The sequence below is a fragment of the Telmatherina bonti genome, assembly GCF_933228915.1.
Source record: "Telmatherina bonti genome assembly, chromosome: 13".
In the NCBI taxonomy this organism is placed as follows: Eukaryota; Metazoa; Chordata; class Actinopteri; order Atheriniformes; family Telmatherinidae; genus Telmatherina; species Telmatherina bonti.
In genome coordinates, this window is record NC_136611.1 from 39,634,240 (window position 1) to 39,656,118 (window position 21,879).

The 21,879-nt window shown below is 43.5% G+C and overlaps 1 protein-coding gene across 4 annotated transcripts in view; it reads right to left on the reverse strand.

The window, feature by feature from the left end:
* Positions 1-21,879, reverse strand: part of LOC306764855 (dynamin-1) — a gene marked incomplete at both ends in the record, with an annotated part of 82,842 nt that overhangs the window by 51,538 nt on the left and 9,425 nt on the right. The gene's annotated exons all lie outside the window — the stretch shown is intronic.

The following is a 21,879-nucleotide window of genomic DNA, read 5'->3' on the forward strand; positions in this document are numbered from 1 at the left end:
GATACATCTAAATGAGAGAGCTAAGTGCAGACGGACTAGTCGTGGAAACCCCATCCGAGGAGCCGTCTGCGGCTTTGGCAGTAACGCAGAGGCCCAGGCACCCAGGGGAGGCAACAAATGGAACAAAAAATCCACCGAGGCACCAGCAGCACTGCACCCTGTCCACCACCGCCACCCCGGTTTCAGACCGCTCCCACAAAGGAAACGCCATTTAAAAACATATAAAATGCATTAAGACTCTAAATAAAAACTTAAAATATATGTGTATAAATACACATATACATACAGATATACACACACATAAATATAAAACTGAAATAAAAATAATCATTTAAAAGAAAATCAAACTGGAATAAGTTAACCAATTAAAACTTAATAAAAGATTAAATAAAAGCCAAACTAAAGAGGTAGGTCTTGAGCCTGCTCTTAAAAACATGAACATCCTCTGCACCCCTGAGGTCCTCCAGCAGACTGTTCCACAGGTGGGGGCCATACCACTGGAATGACGCCTCTTCGTGGATATGTGTCCTGACTTTGGGAATCAGTAAAAGCCTGCTGCCAGAGGAGCGCAGGGATCACGAGGGCTCGTAAGGTAAAAGTAGTTCTGAGAGATAAGGGGGCTCAAGGCCATTAAACCATTAAAAGAACCTTAAAATCGATCCCGATCCCGATCCCACACAGGGAGCCAATGCAGTGATTCTAAGATTGGTGTAATATGGGCCCGTGTCCTGGTTTTTGTCAGGACACGAGCTGCTGAGTTTTGTAAGAGTTGTAAACCTGAGATACTCTTTTTGGAAAGACCAGAAAGCAGGGCATTACAATAGTCAATACGGCTTGTAATAAAAGCATGCATTAGTATCTCTGTGTTAGCCTGAGAGAGAATGGGGCGGACTCTGGCGATGTTTTTTAAATGATAAAACCCTGTTTTTGTGATGTTCTTAATATGTGGTTTTGGCCTGGTTAAGCTGAAGAAAGTTCTCTGTCATCCAGGATCTGATGTCTAAAATACAGTTAAAAAGTGCGTCCATTGGCCTGGTGTCAACAGGAGACACGCAGATGTGGCTAGCCGGCTTCGGAGCAGCAACTGGCAAAGAAGAACAAAGTATTGCAATTAGAAAAACAATTCAGACGTTTGATTGTGGAGAAGTCTGGAGCGGTTCTGATCTGACAAACAGACAGGAACTGGTTTTAAACCTCAGTTGTTGCTGCCATTCAAGGTTGCCAGTTCAGACTCTGGCACCTCTCAGCAGACAAAGAGCCCTTCTCCTCGTCAATAAACAACCTCTATCTGAGTAGTTCCTCATAGTGGAAAGCTTGTCATCCCAAGCTACCATATATGCTTTACATTAATAAAGACAATAAACAGATAATCTTTTAACATAGAGAGTGAACTAATGCATCAGGAACAACTTTTGTATAATGAGTAACCATATTTAGAGATACACAATATGAACTCTTTACTACAATGTGAATATAAAATTGATATCTGTTGTAGTTCTATCATTCCTAAGCTCACACTTTCTTCCATACACTGGTAACTAGGGGTGAGTGATACTGGCAAAAAATGTAATAAAAATATTTCCCCATAATATCTTGAACGATATTATGGACAGAATTGACGTCTTTGTCCAAACTAGAACTAAGATACTTACACCCATATCTACATAAATACTACATAAACGTCCATGGACTTATGTTATTAGTCTTTTTTATCCCTCATCATTTACTTTTTCATAAATATTTTCCGTACCTTTTCATTAATATGCTTTGCTTTTCATCCAGATTGTTTCACAAAGTCACCCCAAAACCTGATTAACATACTTTAAACATACTTTTAATTGTTGTTCTTACTTTTTGCTTTCTAAATTGTAGCTTTCCTGTTAAATTATGACTTCCTTCTCTTTCTGTGAACATTCTCTGAATATTTTTCGGTAGTAAATTATTTAATGCTTTGAACATTATTTGCGCCATTTTAAATCAAATCAAGTCCATGAATGTCAATGTCTGTGAGCTTATAAAAAGTCGGTTTGTGTGTTCTCTAATTCCTACCTTTTTAATGTCCGTACTGCTTTTTTCTGCAATGTGCATGTCGGATGTAGGATGCTTATGTAGATATCCCAGACCTCCACGCAGTTTGATAAAAACGCTAAAATCAGTTAAGAGTACAATAAAGTGATTTAGTGTAAATAATGTGTGACTTATTTTGCCAATAATTGCAATGCTTTTTGCAAGTTTTGTTCTTAAATGGTTTATATGAGGTTTCCAGCTCATTTTTTTGGTCCAGGATCACACCAAGAAATTTTAATCCATTAACTCTTTCTAGTTGTGTATTATCAATTACTAGTTCTACATGTGTTTGTGTGTCATTCCTTCCAAACAGCGTAATCTTTGTTTTACTCAAGTGTCAGTAGTTCTGTCAAGTTGTGTTTAGTGCCTGAGTTGGATAATTTCTTCATTGTGTTTGGCTCCATCAGAATTTGTCCAGTTCCCCAATATCACGGATGATCAGGACCTTTACCTTTTCATGACTTCCTTGCAGTTTAATAAATACTTTGCAGTTCATCATATATATGTATGTATATATATAAATCCCCTCAGACTAGTTCATTCAAATACAATGCACTTAAAGTAATAAAATGGGCGTAAACAGCAAGATGGTGGACACCTCGTTGCCATGGTAACAGGTGCTTAATGGACTTATTTGCTCATCTTGAGGTGGTGGACATATGTGCCAAATTTCACTTTCCTATGTCAAAGTAGACATTTGAGACCCCATTCTTTGGGAATTTTTTTTCCCTAGGGGGCGCTGTCGAACTATTTATACATTGAAAAGTTTGTGGACTGTTGAATACCACTATTTTCACCAAGCTTGAGGTGTGTGCCAAGTTTCACAACTTTTTACGGCTAAGGCTAAGGCTAAGGGGTTCCAATTTGAGTGAGTTGTGCTGAGAGGGAGGAAACAATAATAAACATTTCAACAACAATAGGCTCCGGCTATACTTTGAATGGCTTGGACCCTAATGAGTGAGAGAAGGGCTTCGAAAAGCCACAGCAGTTAAAAAAAACCCAAAATAATACTACGTGGCTACCTTGCATAAGCCGCATTTCTCACAAAAATCACCATTTACATCAACAGCATAAGCTATGCAAAGATGCCGCATTGTGGATCATTTTCACTTATTTTTCAACAGCAAGGAACAGTTTATCAGTCAAAGTTTAGAATATTTAAAGTGTCATATTGAATAAATTACTCCATTGTTTGTTCCGGTTTCAAACTTTGGATGAGTTACACAAGGTATGATTCAGATATTACAAAGGAATAGGCATTTTTTCAAGCGTATTATATTATTATTAATAGTAGTAGTAATAATAATTAAATAAATTAATCCAGGTCCATTTTTCTATTTTCTTTTATGCGAGGTGCTGGAGCACTCAATAATGCAGCAATGCAAAAAAAATTTTTGGTCTAAATTATCACCAAAACAAAATAATAACAGTAAGATCACAAACGTGTTACATGCTTAAGTGCTGGAGATAACCCGTGATGCACAGCTGAGTTAACTGTTCCATTCCCTATATAAGGGTCCTGATTTCAGGGTGCTGCATTTAAAGTGTAATTCTTCTGAATTGTGCATTCTGGTAATTGATTCTAATTGTTAGCACCTGATTCTTATTATTGATGATTTGTGCTACTATAATCCTACCTGCAGACCATTACAAGCCAACTCAACCCTCATTCTAGGTCCCTCGGAAATCTGTACATCCCTCTCAGGCTGGCTGAAGCATCCAAATGCTGCACCATGACTGTTGTTAGTCAATGTTTTCTGTAACCATAGCATGACAGAGCAATCGCTCTCTGCTTGCAATTTTCCCAGGTTTATAAAGATTTTTTCATGGCTTTTATAGTTGTTTTGTAAGGGTTTGAGCCACTATACAACATTTTGGTTTCAGCGCAAGTTTAAGAATTTGCCTAAACTGCAGAATTTTCTTGCATTGCATAATTTATTATCCTCATTTAATGACAGGCATTGCCTGGCTTCAGCATATGATAGGTTAGTTTCAGAATGTAATGTGAAATGCAGAATGATTATTACTCTACTCTTACTTCCATCTGGAAACCCAACCCTGTCCAGACTCCTGCTCAATTTAGGTCAATATCTGGACTTAAATTTGTTCATCTTAATGTACGCAGTTTACTGCCCAAAATATACATTTGGATTGAATCTACAGGCGAGGACATAGCGATCATTTCCGAAACATGGTTGACAAAATCAACGACAAATGATGATATAAATGTGCAAGGGTATAAGGTATTTTGCAGTGACAGGCCGAAGAAAGCCGGTGGCATAGATGTTTATGTTAAAGCAAGATTTGGTGCATCAGCAGTTCTTTCTGAGTCTCTGCAAGCAAATGGAGTTTTTGGTCTTGAACGTTGAAATCTTTAAATCCCTTTCAATAACTGGTGGGTTGTTATAGACCCCCATCTGCCTCCAAGGAGGCCTTATCATCTTTAAAACTTCTTTTGTCCAAATTAAATGATAAGGGACTTTTACTGGCTGGGGACTTGAACTGGGACTGGGTAAATGTGGGTTCTGATGAATTTTAATCTTTCTGTGATCCCATTAATCTCAGCCAGTTGGTAAATCTACCTACAAGACCTAATCTCAAAAACTAAAAATAAATCTACTTTGATTTAATCCTGACAAAGTTTTCATCTGTGGGAGTTTTCTGTGGTGACCTGCGTGATTATTGTGTTATTGCTACTTCCAGAGGTGATAAAACACCCAAATTTAACCACAAATTATTAGAAATAGAAATTTGAAAAATTTTAATGAGCAAGCCCATCATCATGACCTATCACTGATAAACTGGGGTCAGTTGAGTCTGGTACCCGATGTTCAGCTTGCTTGGTCATTTTTTAAGGAAAGTTTTGAGAAAATTGTAAACAAACATGCTACCTTAAGGAAACTCAGAGTAAAAGGACGGGGAAACCTTGTTTTTCTCCTGAGTTGTCAGACATTATACATCAGCGCAACGTGATATGGGCCAAATTTAGAAATGGTGATTCTACTGAGGACTGGGCCGTTTTTAGAGCTAAGAAATAAATGTACTTCACTCATCAAAAAGGCCAAATGCGAATTTATCAGTTGCAAGTGAGAACCTCAATAATCCACAGAAATTTTTGGAAAGTCATTAAATCTCTCTGTGAATGAAAGGGACGAAACGCTCCTAAAATGCATTCTTAAAGACTCACTACCTGTCTATGACAGAGCCGGCATCTTCAACTGTTTTAACGAGCATTTTGTCTCCGCTGGTCTCTGTTCGAGTCTACAGGAGGAGCTGCTATGACCCCATGCTATAACTCTCCAGTGTTTTCTGGTGAGCCTTTTCATTTTGTTGCTTTTACTGTCGCAGGTGCATGAAGCCCTTAAAGAGTTAGATCACAGAAAACCTCCTGGGCCAGATTTAATTGAGGCCTATATCAAATTTGTGTGTTTTGGTAAAAATCCTTGAATCCCTTGTTTCTGACCAAGTTAAAGAGTTTTTATATTCTAATGAACTCCTTTCTTAACTGCAATTAGGCTTCAGAAAAAATCACAGTACCACTACTGCTGCTGCAAAAGTAATTCACGATATACTTGTTGCTCTCAACAGTAAGCAATGCTGTGCTTCACTTTTTCTTGATTTGTCAAATGCTTTTGACACTGTGGACCATGCTGTTCTAATGCATAGGCTTCTTTGTCTGGGACTGTCTGATCTGAAACTAAAACTCAGATTGTATTTTTTCTTTCGAAACAAATATTGTTTTTATTTTAAAGCTAAAAAACAGCTAGTCTCTGTTATATTCTTATCCTTTTATAGATTATGGTGATCTGGTGGATAGGACTGCTTCTCGACATAAAATTGACACTGTTTACTCTGCATCTCTTAGGGCTTTTCCACCGAGCTGGTTCGGAGCCAGAGCCAGACTTAGCACGGGTTCTTTGGTTTTCGACCGCCTAAGCTCTGGCTCTTGGTTCTCAAAACCGCTTCTTAACTCTGGCAACACATCTTTGCGGTGCCAGAGTTAAGAAACACTTCATGTTGTGTGTGTCAGCAGCTGGGGGCGGGGTTACCTGGCCAAAATAAGAGCGTTGAAACATGGACCAACATCTACATACAAACGAAGAAATGGATACCAAAAAGCAGAATTGGTCCGAGGAGGAGATCCAGTGTTTTCTTGCTTCGTGGTCATCCGCAGAAGTACAGCAGAAACTGGATGGCGCAAATCGGACAAAGCCTGTGTTCAAGATTTAGCAACGGGAGATGTCTGCCGCTGGATACGAGCGTAGCATTGACCAACTGGTTAATAAATTAAAAAACTTTAAAAAAAGATTTCAGAGACCAGAAGAGGTAGCTGGGACATAGCGGCAATGGGCGGCCCAGAAAGAACCCACAGTTTGATATCTTGGACTCCGTTCTTGCTGACCGGCCGGCGAATCACACAACTGGCACGGTTAATTCAATTTCCCAGTCCAGGGCAGACAAAAACCCTGATGGCTGGCAATGCAACATTTACGCAGTCTGATATTTATACACTTATGCAACATATCCTGCAGTATGAGATGTGGAGTGAATAGATTTTGACCTGTTTAAAACTGTGTCTTTTGTTTGCGAAGCTAACATGCTAACAAACAAATTGGTCATGTGATCCACGTTCACCGGTAGTAATCGCAACTGTCTCTAGATATGCAAGCGTTGTGGTAAGTGTAGCCGTTTCACACCGTTACACTTTTGCAACAGGGGGATATCTTGCGACATTACATGTGGAGGGAATCGATTTCGACCCGTTTAAACCTGTTGTTTTTGTTAGCAAAGCCAACATGCTAACAAAACAAATGAGTCACGTAATTCATGTTCATTAGTATCCCCGGATATGCATGAGTTATCTATATGATGTATCATGTGGAGTATCAAAACTGATTGCTTTTTTCCCCGTGTTTCAACAGAACTGGCATCAGTGGAGTTGGAGCATATACTCTTGCCCGCGGCATGCAGCTCACCTTTGCCAGGAATCCCTTCTTCGGCATCCTCCACATCCACATCACGTTCTTGCAGACCAGGTAAACAAGCTAACTGCACAAATTCTTTCAACAGGTTAGTTTAAAGCAGTAGTTCCCAAACTTTTTGTGCTCAAGGCACACCAGGAGACAAGTAAAAATCTCAAGGCACACCTTCTGTGCCTATAAGCCCCTTAAGAACACGTGTAATCACTTGTATCATGTAAAATATCTGTGATCATTATTTGCTAATGCCAAATAAAATGTTGTAACCCGTCTCTTGATTCGGCACGGATGGTTGATGGTTTGCTCCGTACAAGAACGCGCTCCATTTTCTCTCCCGTTTTGCTTTCAGGATGAATGTGTCACAGTCATTTAATTCCCACCAGCGCATATACCTGATCAGCCAAATAAGTAGTTCTCTTTAAGATTTATTATTCTTTTGCAATTTTATTTGTAGTTTGCCCCTGTATTATTAATTAAATGCTAGCTAGACAGTGATATGGTAAATTAAAAACATTATTTTTCTATTATTATAAAAATAATTGCAATAAATTGTTGTTACAATATCACAGGGCATACCTGCACTTGACTCATGGCACACCCGTTAGGGAACCACTGGTTTAAAGCACCGATGCACTGTTTGGGAATGTTTTGGTGACCCGTTTTGTCCGGTGAACAGGTAAACGAAAACGGGACACCGATGCAGACCTGCTAGGGGAAAGGTCGGAGGACAGAGTACAGCAGGACAGGGAGAAGGATGAACCATTTACTGTTGGCCTACTGGAAAGCCTGAGAAGGATGGAGGACCACAGCAGCACCATGGTTGGACTGATGGGGCGTATGGTATCCGTAATGGAAGGACTCTCTAAAAAACAACCAACTTCATAGATAGATTTTTTTTTTTTTATCTTTTTATTCAATAAAACCTTTCATTGTTCAAGTGGTGTTTCTGTTTATGTTAATTCTGTGGGTTTCGTGCTTTTACTGTTTTTTTGTTTTTTTTGTATTTAGTTGTTATGAGACCTTGTACCTTTAAACAATCCTTACACTATTAAAGTCCAACAGATAACGTAAGAGCAAGTAAGAAATAATTAAGTTAAGTTCAGAGTGAATGTATTTTGTTTTTAGCTCACAAATGTGAAGGAGGTGTGAGATAATCTGATCAAATGTGAGGTCTAATGTGTTCTGGATACTCATAAGAAAACAAAAGCCATGTTAACAGTTCAGGTTAATTTTTATTGATCAATTGAGTTAGTTTTGCAGCATGCAACCGTGTGTGACCAATATATGGGCATGCTCAAGAGTTATTGTTCTACACTGCTGAAATACTCCATTAAAGCTGACCTTATATCAGACCCTTCAGCATTGAATTGTCCGGTATTGTTGGAACAGGCGGCTGGTTGTGATTTTGGATGTCTTGGACTGGCTCAAAGTAGTCACTGTGCTCCACACAAATATTGTGAAGTACACAGCAGGTCAGCACCATCTTCTTGCACAGCTCCAGTTTACAGTCATTTCTTTTTAAAAGCGACCTCCATCGCCCTTTCAACCGACCAAAAGCCATGTCAACAACTGACCGTGCATGGCTCAACCGGTGGTTGTAGGTTAGTTCCTCACGACTGAGTCTTCTGTCATCTGAGAAGGGTTTCATCAGCCACTTCTGCATCGGGTAAGCAGGATCGCCAATGAGGTAATGTCCCATTTCACAATCAGATGTTGAGACCTTGTTTGACTCCATGAACTGGCCATTGCTGAGAATTTCCCATAAAGCAGACTGATGCAGGACTTTGGCATCATGCACACTACCTGGAAAACCCATACACACATCCCAAAAGAGTCCATTCCCATCCACCACTGCTTGCAGAACAATTGAATACCATCCTTTGCAGTTGTAGTTGTCCCTGGGATAGTTCTCTGGTGCAATAATTGGGATATGACTCCCATCTACTGCACCAAGACAATGTGGGGCCCTCCAGCTGTTATTAAAAATGTGGCCATCTGCATTAATTTTAAGGCGTCCGGAGTGACGATGTGCAATGGAAGGAGCACTTTAATAACAGCGTCACAAAAATCCTGAACACAGTTATACACAGTGCTCAGACCGACTCCAAAAAGATGGCTTATTGTTCTGTATTCACGACCGGTGGCAAGCTTCCAGATGGCAATACCAACATGTTTTGGGGCAGGGATGCTCAGACGATAATTGGTGTCCTCTTTCAAAAGGCTGCCTTTCAATCATTACAAAATATATAATTATATTAGAAAAATGTAAAGAGAAGTTCATTGTAGATCTTCATCATATAGAGACACACAATTTGTTTCCCATTCGCCAAATTATTTATTGTTTAGATATAAATGCAGTCATGATCTGGGGAGTAACACGTCATTACCATCCTCTGCCTCTCATCAGCCTCACAGACGGTTCCTGGAGATGCTGCTGGTTCTCCTGCTGGTTGTTCCCCAGCTGCCCTCCTGACATCTTCATCATCATCATCATCATCTTCATCATCTGGCTCCAGAAGGTCACCGCTGCTCATGCAGATGTTGTGGAGGACGGTGGACGTACTTCACCTCCTTCCAGAGCCTTTACTTACCTGTACTGGTAAGATTCCCTTGAAGTTTTGCATAAACTGCTTCGCGGTAAAATTTGTAACAATGGAGTCCCACCAGTATGCTGACCGCGGATGTGCCCAGACGGCTGGAGACCTCCTCATTCCGATCCGTCCTAATATCATGTGAAAACGGACATAATTGTCACTTTGCTTAGTAAGTATGCCATCTAAATATGTACAGCACAAGCTAAGCTGAGATACATGTAGCTAACAATGGCTACCAGTATAATAACAATAATTACATGGAATAATTACCCTTCTCCATCAATGTAGTTGCCGTTCACTGCGTCTGACTGTTAAACGCGGACGTACAACCATTAAGAGATTAGTAGCCCATCTATGATACCTGACACAAAATTGGAAGGCCAAAAGCAGAGCTTGCAAGAGAACCACACACTCCTCCATTGTTTACATTTTCTGCCAGAGCGCTTCTTCCTCATCTTGATCTTTAGGGGGGGCGTATCCAAAACGCGCAACAATGACGCAGCACCGGCCAGACTCTTTCGGTCGAAACCAAAACCAGTTCTTTGATTGAGCCGGAGCTGAACCGGAGCTCAACCACCTAAGCACTGGCTCTAGCACCAGCACCAGTTCTTTGTTGATCGAAAAGCCCTATCTGAGGTTAATTACAATTTGCAAAAGCATGACCCATCATTGTGAATTGTATTCTAGAGTAGGATGGTCTTAGTTGTCCATCAGGAGAACGGGGCATTGGTAAATTTTTTTATTTATAAGGCCATGCTTGGGCTGCTGTCATCCTATGTCTGTGATTTAATCACACAGAGATGTGTTGATTATGATTTTTTGCGATGGAATGATCATTTAATGCTTCCTGTTCCATTGCCCGCACAAAACTGGGAAAAGGGGCCTTTGTCTACTCCACTCTGTCTACGTGGAACCCTTTGCAGAGAGACTGGAAATTGTCCCAACTTATTTCTTTGAATGGTTTTAAGTCCAGAGTGAGAGATTTTGAGATGTCCTCCTTTATTTAGGCCCGAGCACCGAAGGCGGTGCGAAGGCCTATTGAAAAGCAAATGTTTCTTCTTCTTCTTATTCTTCCGTGAAATTAATTGCATTTTTGGGGGCCTGAACATGCCCGAAAACTCACCAAATTTTGCGTACCCCCCCAAAGGAATGTGAAAATTTACGTATTTTGGCGTGCTCAGGACGATTTGGGTGACATTGAACGAGAGAACCACCTATTTTAGGTGCCCCGCCACTGCATGTCATCAATCTTTATGAAAATCGATACATATGTTCTACATCAGGGATCCCAAATCCTGGTCCTCGAGGACCGGTGTCCTGCAGGTTTTCCAAGTGTCCCTGCTGAAACACACCTGATTCAAATCAGTGTGTATTTAGCAGTCATGTGCAAAGCTTGTCTGAGTCAGGTGTGTTCTAGAAGGAACACTTGGAAAACCTGCAGGACACCGGTCCTCGAGGACCAGGATTGGGGATCTCTGGTCTACATGACAGGGCAAACAAAACATCCTCTTAACGTCATCATAAAAAGTCGACAGGAAGGCGGCCATTTTAGGTCAAAGTTTTACTCACCTTGTATTTGAACGAACTTGTCCTAGGGCTTTTATCCAACTGACAGCAAAATTGGTCAGCATGCTCAGGAAGCATGTGGGATTAAAAGTTGTGCTAATCGCTTACAGAATCCAAGGTGTGAAGGAGGGGCGGGGCTTCAAAGTTTGATGTTTCGCCATGAAAAATTAAATTGATATAACTCCCACATAAAACAACATTTTTGCACCAAAGATACCAGATATGATGGTAGTCCCTTCGTGAAGAGGTCTGAATGTGAATAATTGGATTATCCATTCACCACGCCCCCTGGCGGACAGAAGTGTTGTGTTTTTTACTCAGACACCTATTTTTCTGGCTTTGTGTACACCACCAAGCTGAAATTGGCTCAGACAGCAGAAAACATGTTGGGGAAGATATCTGGTGAAGAGGGCTGCTCTACACTGCATGGTGTGACCGTGCCGCCATGGCAAACTTTAATATGCTGCCATGACATCATAAATCACTGTAAATCCCTCAATTTTTATCTGATCACCTTAAAACTCATAAGGATTAATCAGGGCCTGGTCTTGAACAGATTGATATGACCATTTCCGGTCTAGGCCTAAGCCTGCCCACTTACAACAGGAAGGGCTTTTTTTTCAAATTGAGTGGTATAACTCCTCAGCAATCAAGTAGAAACACTTTAAACTTCTTCATATTATGTCAAACCCATGCAGGATGCACCAATAAAAAACTCAAGTTGCTACAACAAACATAACCATGGGGAATGATGCTCCAATGCCATGAAACAGGAAGTAGGTGTAACCAAGCCATAAAACCTTTGGACAGTCATCGGCTGTGTCTCAATTCATTAGTGCACTGGAATGTAGTGCGTAGTGTGCACGACGCACTTTTCTCTGTAGTGCGCACTACGGTGGGTTAGTACTGTCCCAAATGGAACATGGACGTAGTGCACTAACCGGTAGAGATGAACTCACATTTGACCACAATTATTCTGCCACCAAAAGTAAAACAAAGCGCTAAATTACGAGAATGAATTTGTTTCTCATGAAACTCCATCGTATTAAAGGTGACGAAGGATCCTCCTCCGATTGGCTGAACATGAGTTGGTACGTATATTTATTTATTTCTAACGTGTATGACCCGCCTGCATACGTACCCAGAGTACGTACCTGTTGCCAGTCCCGCTTCATTATTGGCTCATCGTTTCAGAGACGGATCGTCCCACTAAATTCTTTTTAAGAAGTTGTAATAAATAAATAAACAAATCCAGCAAACATAACTTTATGTATCATATCATCATATATTATGGCCTACACTAGAGTGATCTATCTCAGTTGTTAATACAAAGTAACACCAGACTGTCATGTGTCTCTGCATGTCTCCCACAAGCTTATTAGTACAATAAAGTGCAAATTAAAACAATAAAACAGCTTTTAAATATGCAAAGATATTGTCAGTATAAAAATGTCCTTTACATGAAACACATGTGTTTTAACTGGTGTTTACTCTGATGCTGTGCACATCTGGCAACAGGAAAGGGATTATAAATGATAATGTAGGGAATGTAATGCTGTAAAGAAGATGCTCAGACACAGAGATGCAGCAAAGTTGTTACAGAAACATTTTATTGAATCCTTTATTGAATCTCCTCCTGCTTGTAGCGGTCCATCTTCCTCATGACGCTCCTCAGGCAGCCTGTCTGAACCCACCTGCAAGCTCGCTTCACCTGCTGCCTGTCAGAAGCCAGGTGTGTGTGGAGAGGTCTTTCAGGATCCTAGAGACCAGGTGGAGGTCCGTCTTTCAGGGTCCTAGAGACCAGGTGGAGGTCCGTCTTTCAGGATCCTAGAGACCAGGTGGAGGTCCGTCTTTCAGGATCCTAGAGACCAGGCGGAGGTCCCTCTTTCAGGATCCTAGAGACCAGGTGGAGGTCCGTCTTTCAGGATCCTAGAGACCAGGTGGAGGTCCGTCTTTCAGGGTCCTAGAGACCAGGTGGAGGTCCGTCTTTCAGGGTCCCAGAGACCAGGTGGAGGTCCGTCTTTCAGGGTCCCAGAGACCAGGTGGAGGTCCGTCTTTCAGGATCCCAGAGACCAGGTGGAGGTCCGTCTTTCAGGATCCCAGAGACCAGGTGGAGGTCCGTCTTTCAGGATCCTAGAGACCAGGTGGAGGTCCGTCTTTCAGGATCCCAGAGACCAGGTGGAGGTCCGTCTTTCAGGGTCCCAGAGACCAGGTGGAGGTCCGTCTTTCAGGATCCTAGAGACCAGGTGGAGGTCCGTCTTTCAGGACCCTAGAGACCAGGTGGAGGTCCGTCTTTCAGGACCCTAGAGACCAGGTGGAGGTCCGTCTTTCAGGACCCTAGAGACCAGGTGGAGGTCCGTCTTTCAGGATCCTAGAGACCAGGTGGAGGTCCGTCTTTCAGGACCCTAGAGACCAGGTGGAGGTCCGTCTTTCAGGATCCTAGAGACCAGGTGGAGGTCCGTCTTTCAGGATCCTAGAGACCAGGTGGAGGTCCGTCTTTCAGGATCCCAGAGACCAGGTGGAGGTCCGTCTTTCAGGATCCTAGAGACCAGGTGGAGGTCCGTCTTTCAGGATCCCAGAGACCAGGTGGAGGTCCGTCTTTCAGGATCCTAGAGACCAGGTGGAGGTCCGTCTTTCAGGACCCTAGAGACCAGGTGGAGGTCCGTCTTTCAGGACCCTAGAGACCAGGTGGAGGTCCGTCTTTCAGGATCCTAGAGACCAGGTGGAGGTCCGTCTTTCAGGACCCTAGAGACCAGGTGGAGGTCTTTCAGGATCCTAGAGACCAGGTGGAGGTCCGTCTTTCAGGATCCCAGAGACCAGGTGGAGGTCCGTCTTTCAGGATCCTAGAGACCAGGTGGAGGTCCGTCTTTCAGGACCCTAGAGACCAGGTGGAGGTCCGTCTTTCAGGATCCTAGAGACCAGGTGGAGGTCCGTCTTTCAGGATCCTAGAGACCAGGTGGAGGTCCGTCTTTCAGGACCCTAGAGACCAGGTGGAGGTCCGTCTTTCAGGATCCCAGAGACCAGGCGGAGGTCCGTCTTTCAGGACCCTAGAGACCAGGTGGAGGTCCGTCTTTCAGGATCCTAGAGACCAGGTGGAGGTCCGTCTTTCAGGACCCTAGAGACCAGGTGGAGGTCCGTCTTTCAGGATCCTAGAGACCAGGTGGAGGTCCGTCTTTCAGGATCCTAGAGACCAGGTGGAGGTCCGTCTTTCAGGATCCTAGAGACCAGGTGGAGGTCCGTCTTTCAGGACCCTAGAGACCAGGTGGAGGTCCGTCTTTCAGGACCCTAGAGACCAGGTGGAGGTCCGTCTTTCAGGATCCTAGAGACCAGGTGGAGGTCCGTCTTTCAGGATCCTAGAGACCAGGTGGAGGTCCGTCTTTCAGGGTCCTAGAGACCAGGTGGAGGTCCGTCTTTCAGGACCCTAGAGACCAGGTGGAGGTCCGTCTTTCAGGATCCTAGAGACCAGGTGGAGGTCCGTCTTTCAGGATCCTAGAGACCAGGTGGAGGTCCGTCTTTCAGGATCCTAGAGACCAGGTGGAGGTCCGTCTTTCAGGATCCTAGAGACCAGGTGGAGGTCCGTCTTTCAGGATCCTAGAGACCAGGTGGAGGTCGGTCTTTCAGGACCCTAGAGACCAGGTGGAGGTCCGTCTTTCAGGATCCTAGAGACCAGGTGGAGGTCCGTCTTTCAGGATCCCAGAGACCAGGTGGAGGTCCGTCTTTCAGGACCCTAGAGACCAGGTGGAGGTCCGTCTTTCAGGATCCTAGAGACCAGGTGGAGGTCCGTCTTTCAGGACCCTAGAGACCAGGTGGAGGTCCGTCTTTCAGGACCCTAGAGACCAGGTGGAGGTCCGTCTTTCAGGATCCTAGAGACCAGGTGGAGGTCCGTCTTTCAGGATCCCAGAGACCGGGCGGAGGCCCGTCTTCCTAAAGGCTCTGGAAGGAGGTGAAGCACGTCCACCGTCCTCCACAACATCTGCATGAGCAGCGGTGACCTTCTGGAGCCAGATGATGATGATGATGATGATGATGATGAAGATGTCAGGAGGGCAGCTGGGGAACAACCAGCAGGAGAACCAGCAGCATCTCCAGGAACCGTCTGTGAGGCTGATGAGAGGCAGAGGATGGTAATGATGTGTTACTCCCCAGATCATGACTGCATTTATATCTAAACAATAAATAATTTGGCGAATGGGAAACAAATTGTGTGTCTCTATATGATGAAGATCTACAATGAACTTCTCTTTACATTTTTCTAATATAATTAAATATTTTGTAATGATTGATTTATTACCATACACAAAACACACAAAACATTCAGTAAATATTACATGACACCAACTACAACGTAAACTAAACACACACACACACTCACACACACACTCGATCAATTTTCAATCAGGGACAGACGAGGTGGAGCCATGCAGAAGAAAGTTACACACCTCACACTTTGGACTCTAATAATCAAACCAACTAAATTCACTACTATGTTTATTTTATATCTATATTTTCTCGTTCAGTCTCAGCAGTTCAGATCTGACGATACGATGCAGATTTATGGCATCAGTGGTAACCATAGTAACGGACCGCTCTCTAAAAACTGGCGCTATATCGGTATTAATAGTTTAGGTTATAAACACCACAATGCTTCATCTGGACGTTCAACAAGGATGAATGAACATACAGAACCTATAACATTCATCATTTATAACACATATAACCTGTATACGTCCACTACAGCGGATAAAAACTGCTAACAGTGTGCTAAGCTACGGTGCTAACTACCGAGTCTGACAAATGGTCAGATCCATAACTGTCGTCAGGGATAGATTAGCAGGTTGCAGTATACATCACAATCATAACGGAATAATTAAATACTTACATTTATACAAATGAATCCCCGCCTGGACCGGCGTTAAACTCCGCCATTATTTACCTGGTAAACTGATGGAAAGTCCATCCTCTTCCGCTACGTCAGCAAAATGGCGTCGACTTAGTGCGCGAAGTGTCCATCGTTCCACACTGCATTTGTGGGCGGGGTTAGGGCAGCATCCGGGTACTTTCAGTGCACTGAGTTTTTTGGCACAAAAGTCAGTGTAAACGCACTGAAACATAGTGCGCGAAGTAGTGTCAGTGCGCTGATTGAGACACAGCCATAGTGTCAACTGAGCCATGGAGACACATGCTGAAATAGTCCCAATGTGTTTGAATAGCACCCCCTACAATATTTCAATCCATTAGCCCCGCCCACTCAATGCACTGACATGCATGAAATTTGGTACACATGTACTCCACGTGAAGCCCTACAAAAATCCCTCTTGGACCAATCAGCTAATTTAATCAGGATTTCAGCCATTTTGAAATGGGTACCATTTTTCAGTCATTTTGGCCTTCCCCCAGGAGATAGAAAGTCCCTCGTTTTAATGCCTAAATATGCTGATGTGCAGTATGGCTCCAGGCGAGGGTGAGAAAAGCACATGGGGGAGTTCGCCAGGGGAGGCGGTGGCAATAGGCCGAGTGGCGCCGTAGGTGCAAGGGCCTTCATCGCCGCTTGCGCCTTTCTAGTTGTAATTGCTTAATATTGTGGTAACATGTAAATTGCCTGTAACTCTTGCTGCCTCTTGGCCAGGACTCTCTTAAGAAAGAGGTTCTTAACCTCAATGGGACTTTCCTGGTAAAATAAAGGTTAAATAAAAAAAAAAATAAAAAAAAAATTTTTTAAATGACAATATCTCCTGTAGTATATCTTCAAATTCTCTCCAGAATTCATTGATTTTAGAACATAACCATAGAAAATGGAGTAAAGTACCCTTATCTTTCCCACTGCTATTACAAAGATCTGGAATTAGCATGTTGAATTTATTAAGTTTTTCTGGTGTTGTATTTAGCCAATTAACCGTAGCAATTTTAGACTAGTATTGCCCATCAGGCTATATTCAATTATATTTCCCTTTGTAGGTAATTTTTTCAAGCACTGAGTTTAGAGATAGAAGACCAAAAAGAAGATAAGCTCTTTGGATTCTGGATTCCAACAGCTTTTCAGGAGCCTCCTTGCTGTACCAAATCCTGTCTTCCCATTGAGCTTCCCCTGTATATGTGGAAAGACCTTTCCTGTGCATTCAGTAGCATTATGGAGGAATTATCATGAATTTTATAGCCAGGTCCAAATGAATTAAATCTAAAAGAGCGGGAATTGATTCATTTAAATTTGTAAGAAAAAGGATCATGTCATCAGCACAGAGTTTGTTTTGTAGTTGACTTATTTAAGCTTTATACCAGCAATAATGCCATGCTCTCTCAATGAAATGGCGAGAGATTCAGTAACTAATTTGAATAGATGCAGTCTATGCAGTCTGTATGCAGTCTATCCAAATTTTTGGCTTTGAGCCTATGCCATTTGACCCAATTACAAAGTCCCTGTCCCAAGCCAAAGCATTTAAGGAGTTTATATGAATGAGGCCACAACTTTCAAGAGTCTGTCTTGTGCCCTAATCTGTTCATACAGAATGTTTAAAACCCTTCTAATATAAAATCCCCCCCCCCCCCCCCCCTCCGAACCCATTTCGATTTCTCCAATTGCTAGAATTTGAGATAGTGTCTCTAAATAGGAATTTAAATAGGAATTGCAAATTTTGCATCAATCAGTAAATTTTCCATGTTTTGGAAGAAACTTAATTATAAACTATAAATATAAAGCTTAATTTTAAAACAGTAAAAAAATAAGAAATATAAAGAACATCTCTGGCCAAGTTAGAGTAAATACTTTAACAGCTGCAGTCATGCTCCAATTAAGAGTCTGCAACATGTTATGGTTCTTTTAACCTTTTAAATATTTTCACCCACTTTCTTCCTTAATAGACATTAATATCTGACAGTAAACCAGGACAAATCAGCCAGCTTCAGTCTGATCCTGCAGCAGAGGTGATCACCTCCTGCTCTGACAGCAGCTTGAATCTGGATGCTGTATAAGGACCAAGATTCTAGAGAGTTCTTCTGTACGATGGAGGGGCTTTTGCAGCTGCTGCTGTAACAGATAACAGTAAATTATATATTATTTCACAATACTCACCAAAAGTTGACAATATCACCAGAATAGTTGCTAGACCAGTTGACGATCACTTTTTTGATACATAAATTCACCAGAAGGGTCTGAAAAACCATTGAAGATGGCACCATTGTTGCAAAGTTCATGCAGAGGTCTACCATGTGCATCAGTGTAACTGGTGTACCAGGAAATGGAGCACTGACAAATCTTTAGTAATTAAATGTGTTCATTTTTGTGTAAGTTATTACTTTTGAAAAAGTCCCACTTTTAAATAGAATAGAATAGAATAGAATAGAATAGATCATTTGAGGTGTCAGGGATGTAAATCCTTAAGAGAAGCTGCAATTCAGTGACAAACATCATCATAACATCCTCATATTGTGAGTATTTTCCCTGCAGTCAGATCTCTCTCTCTCCAACACACACATACAAATAATGCTGCTGCTTTGTCATGCAGGCCTTTCTCCGCATCACGTGACGTGACCTGAAGTAACCAATGAATGCAGAGTTACAGACCGAGGTACTTCCTCAGGCTAGGATTAAAAATATTCAACCAATCATGTCAGTTTCCAGCACAACAACTACAAACCTCCTTCTGTTCATCACCGTTGAGCTGCAGCTGTAAAACATCTCAGATGTTTTTGCCTCGGCCGCATGCCGCTTAGCCCGCCGGTACCCATCAGCTTCCTCCAGAGTCCCACAGGCCAAGAAGGCCCGATAGGACTCCTTCTTCAGCTTGACGGCATCCCTCACTGCTAGTGTCCACCAACGAGTCCTGGGATTACCGCCACGACAGGCACCAACGACCTTACAGCCACAGCTCCGGCCGGCCGCCTCAGCAATAGAGGCACGGAACACAGCCCATTCAGACTCAATGTCCCCCGCCTCACTCGGGACATGGTTGAAGCTCTGCTGAAGGTGGGAGTTGAAGCTCGCTCTGACGGGGGACTCAGCCAGACGTTCCCAGCAGACCCTCACAACACGTTTGGGTCTGCCAGATCTGACCGGCTTCCTCCCCCACCATCTGAGCCAACTCACCCCCAGGTGGTGATCAGTTGAAGCTCCGCCCCCCTCTTCACCCGAGTGTCCAAGGCATGTGGCCGCAGGTCCGACGATACGATTACAAAATCCATCATGGAACTGCGGCCCAGGGAATCCTGATGCCAGGTGTACATATGGACACTCTTATGTTGGAACATGGTGTTCGTTATGGACAATCCATGACGAGCACAGAAGTCCAATAACAAAACACCATTTGGGTTCAGAGGGGGGGGACCATGCCTCCCAATCACTCCCCTCAAGGTCTCACTGTCATTGCCCACGTGAGCATTGAAGTCCCCCAGCAGAACAATGGAGTCCCCAGAAGGAGCACCCTCCAGCACTCCCTCCAAGGACTCCAGAAAGGGTGGGTACTCTGAACTGCTGTTCGGCGCATAAGCACAGACAACAGTCAGGACCCGTCCCCCCACCCGGAGGCGGAGGGAAACTACCCTTTCATCCACCGGGGTAAACCCCAATGTGCAGGCACCAAGCTGGGGGCTGATGAGAATGCCCACACCTGCTCGGCACCTCTCACCATGAGCAACTCCAGAGTGGAAGAAGGTCCAGCCCCTCTCGAGGGTTCTGGTTCCAGAGCCCAAGCCATGCGTCGAGGTGAGTCCAACTATATCTAGTCGGAACCGCTCAACCTCGCGCACAAGCTCAGGCTCCTTCCCCACCAGAGAGGTGACGTTCCACGTCCCTAGAGCCAGCTTCTGCAGCCGGGGATCGGACCGCCAGGGTCCCCGCCCCTTGCTGCCGCCCAGCTCACATTGCACCCGACCCCTACGGCTCCTCCGGGCTCACAATCTTATTGTATTCACATTTTGTGAAAAAAGTAAGATTGTCAAAGAATTATGATCTCATCTAACAGTCACTTTATCAGCCATTTAAAAAATGCATTTACATAAACATAACTTTTTTTTTTTTTGTGAAACAACTTGTTCGTTCTTGCTTATAGCAGAATATAGTTCATTGTGAATTAACTTTCCCTTTTTCTTATGAAACAGTAATGGTTAAAGATTAAAAATTGCTCTGAACCCAAAAATTGATTATCAATCAATATGTTGCCCCAAAATTAGAATCACATTGAATCATGAGTTGGTGGTATATGCACATCCCTAATAACCAGCCGCGGACTCCAACCAGAACAAGCTGCTGGAGACAAACAGAACTAGCTACAAGAACCAAAACCTGCTGCTGGGACCAATCAGACCATGTTGCTTTAACAAACCAGAGATAGCTGCAGGAACCAGATCCACCTATTGGAACCAACCACAACCAGCTGATAGAAGCAACTAATACCAGAACCTACTGCTGGAACCAACAAGAGAAAACCAGTGTGACAAAGCTGCCTTGTCACCGACGCCCACACCCACAACCACCTACCTGACTGTGTCCCAGGTCATCAGGCCCCAGCAAATCTCCCGCAGTCCCATATAGCCGCTTTAGTCTGGTCATGCCACCTCTCAGATAGCAGACTAATTGTTATGGTGCCTGCCCTGCTGTGTGGGTGTGTCCAGTTTCCCAGCAACAGAATCCTCACCAGATCCTCATCAGGCAATCAGCTGCAGCAGGATAAAAGACCATCTCAGTCATCTAGTCATCGCCAGATTGTTATTCACCTTGTGGTGACAGCTCTTGGCCAACTATGCAAGATTGTCTGACTTGCTTTTTGCCCATCTAACGTGTTTCTGTCTGCCCTTCTGACCAGAGGATCCTGCCTGCCCGCTTCACTGTCTGCCTGCCTGCCCGCTAACTAGCTACTCTACCCATAAAACCAATAAATCCGAATCTGAATCTTGATCCGTGTCTGCATTTGGATCCTGGAAGAACACTCAAATCATAACAGAACAATCTGGCCAAACAGATGGATCCAGCAGACATCAACCCGGAAATTGCCTCCGAACAACTCCAGAACACCCTTTCAGGTCAGAACCGCTCACTTGGCTTGACTTGAACAAATGCTCCTGACATTAGACCAGAATTATTACTCCATCATGACACAATTGTCGCAACTTACCACTCATGTCGCTGGCTTAGCCCAGTCTGCTCACCACCACCCACCTGTTCCCGAAGCCGCACATCCACCCAATCCAGCGACTCCAGTTAGAGAGACGCACATCCCGGATCCAAGACCTTATGCTGGGGATTTGGGTAAATGCAGAGGTTTTTTGCATCAATGTTCACTAGTCTTCGACCAGAAGCCCCTCACTTACTCCAGTGATCGGTCCAACATCTCCTATATTATTGGACTGCTTGAGGGTAGGGCGTTGTCATGGGCAGAAGCGGCATATGAACAGCAGGAATTTCGACGTATGCCCTATGCAGTTGTCATTGGAGAGATGAAGAAAGTATTTGATCACCCAGTGAGAGGGGGCGATGCAGTAAAACGTCTTATTAATCTACGTCAGGGTAGTCAAAGACTATCGATTTCAGAACAGCGGCGGCGGATTCTGGCTGGAACGATGAGGCTCTCCGTGGGATTTTCACAAACAGCTTGAGCAGCTGGCTGAAGGATGAACTTGTCACCCGAGATGCACCAGGTTCCCTCAATGAACTGGTTTCCCTCGTCATCAGAGTGGATAATCGA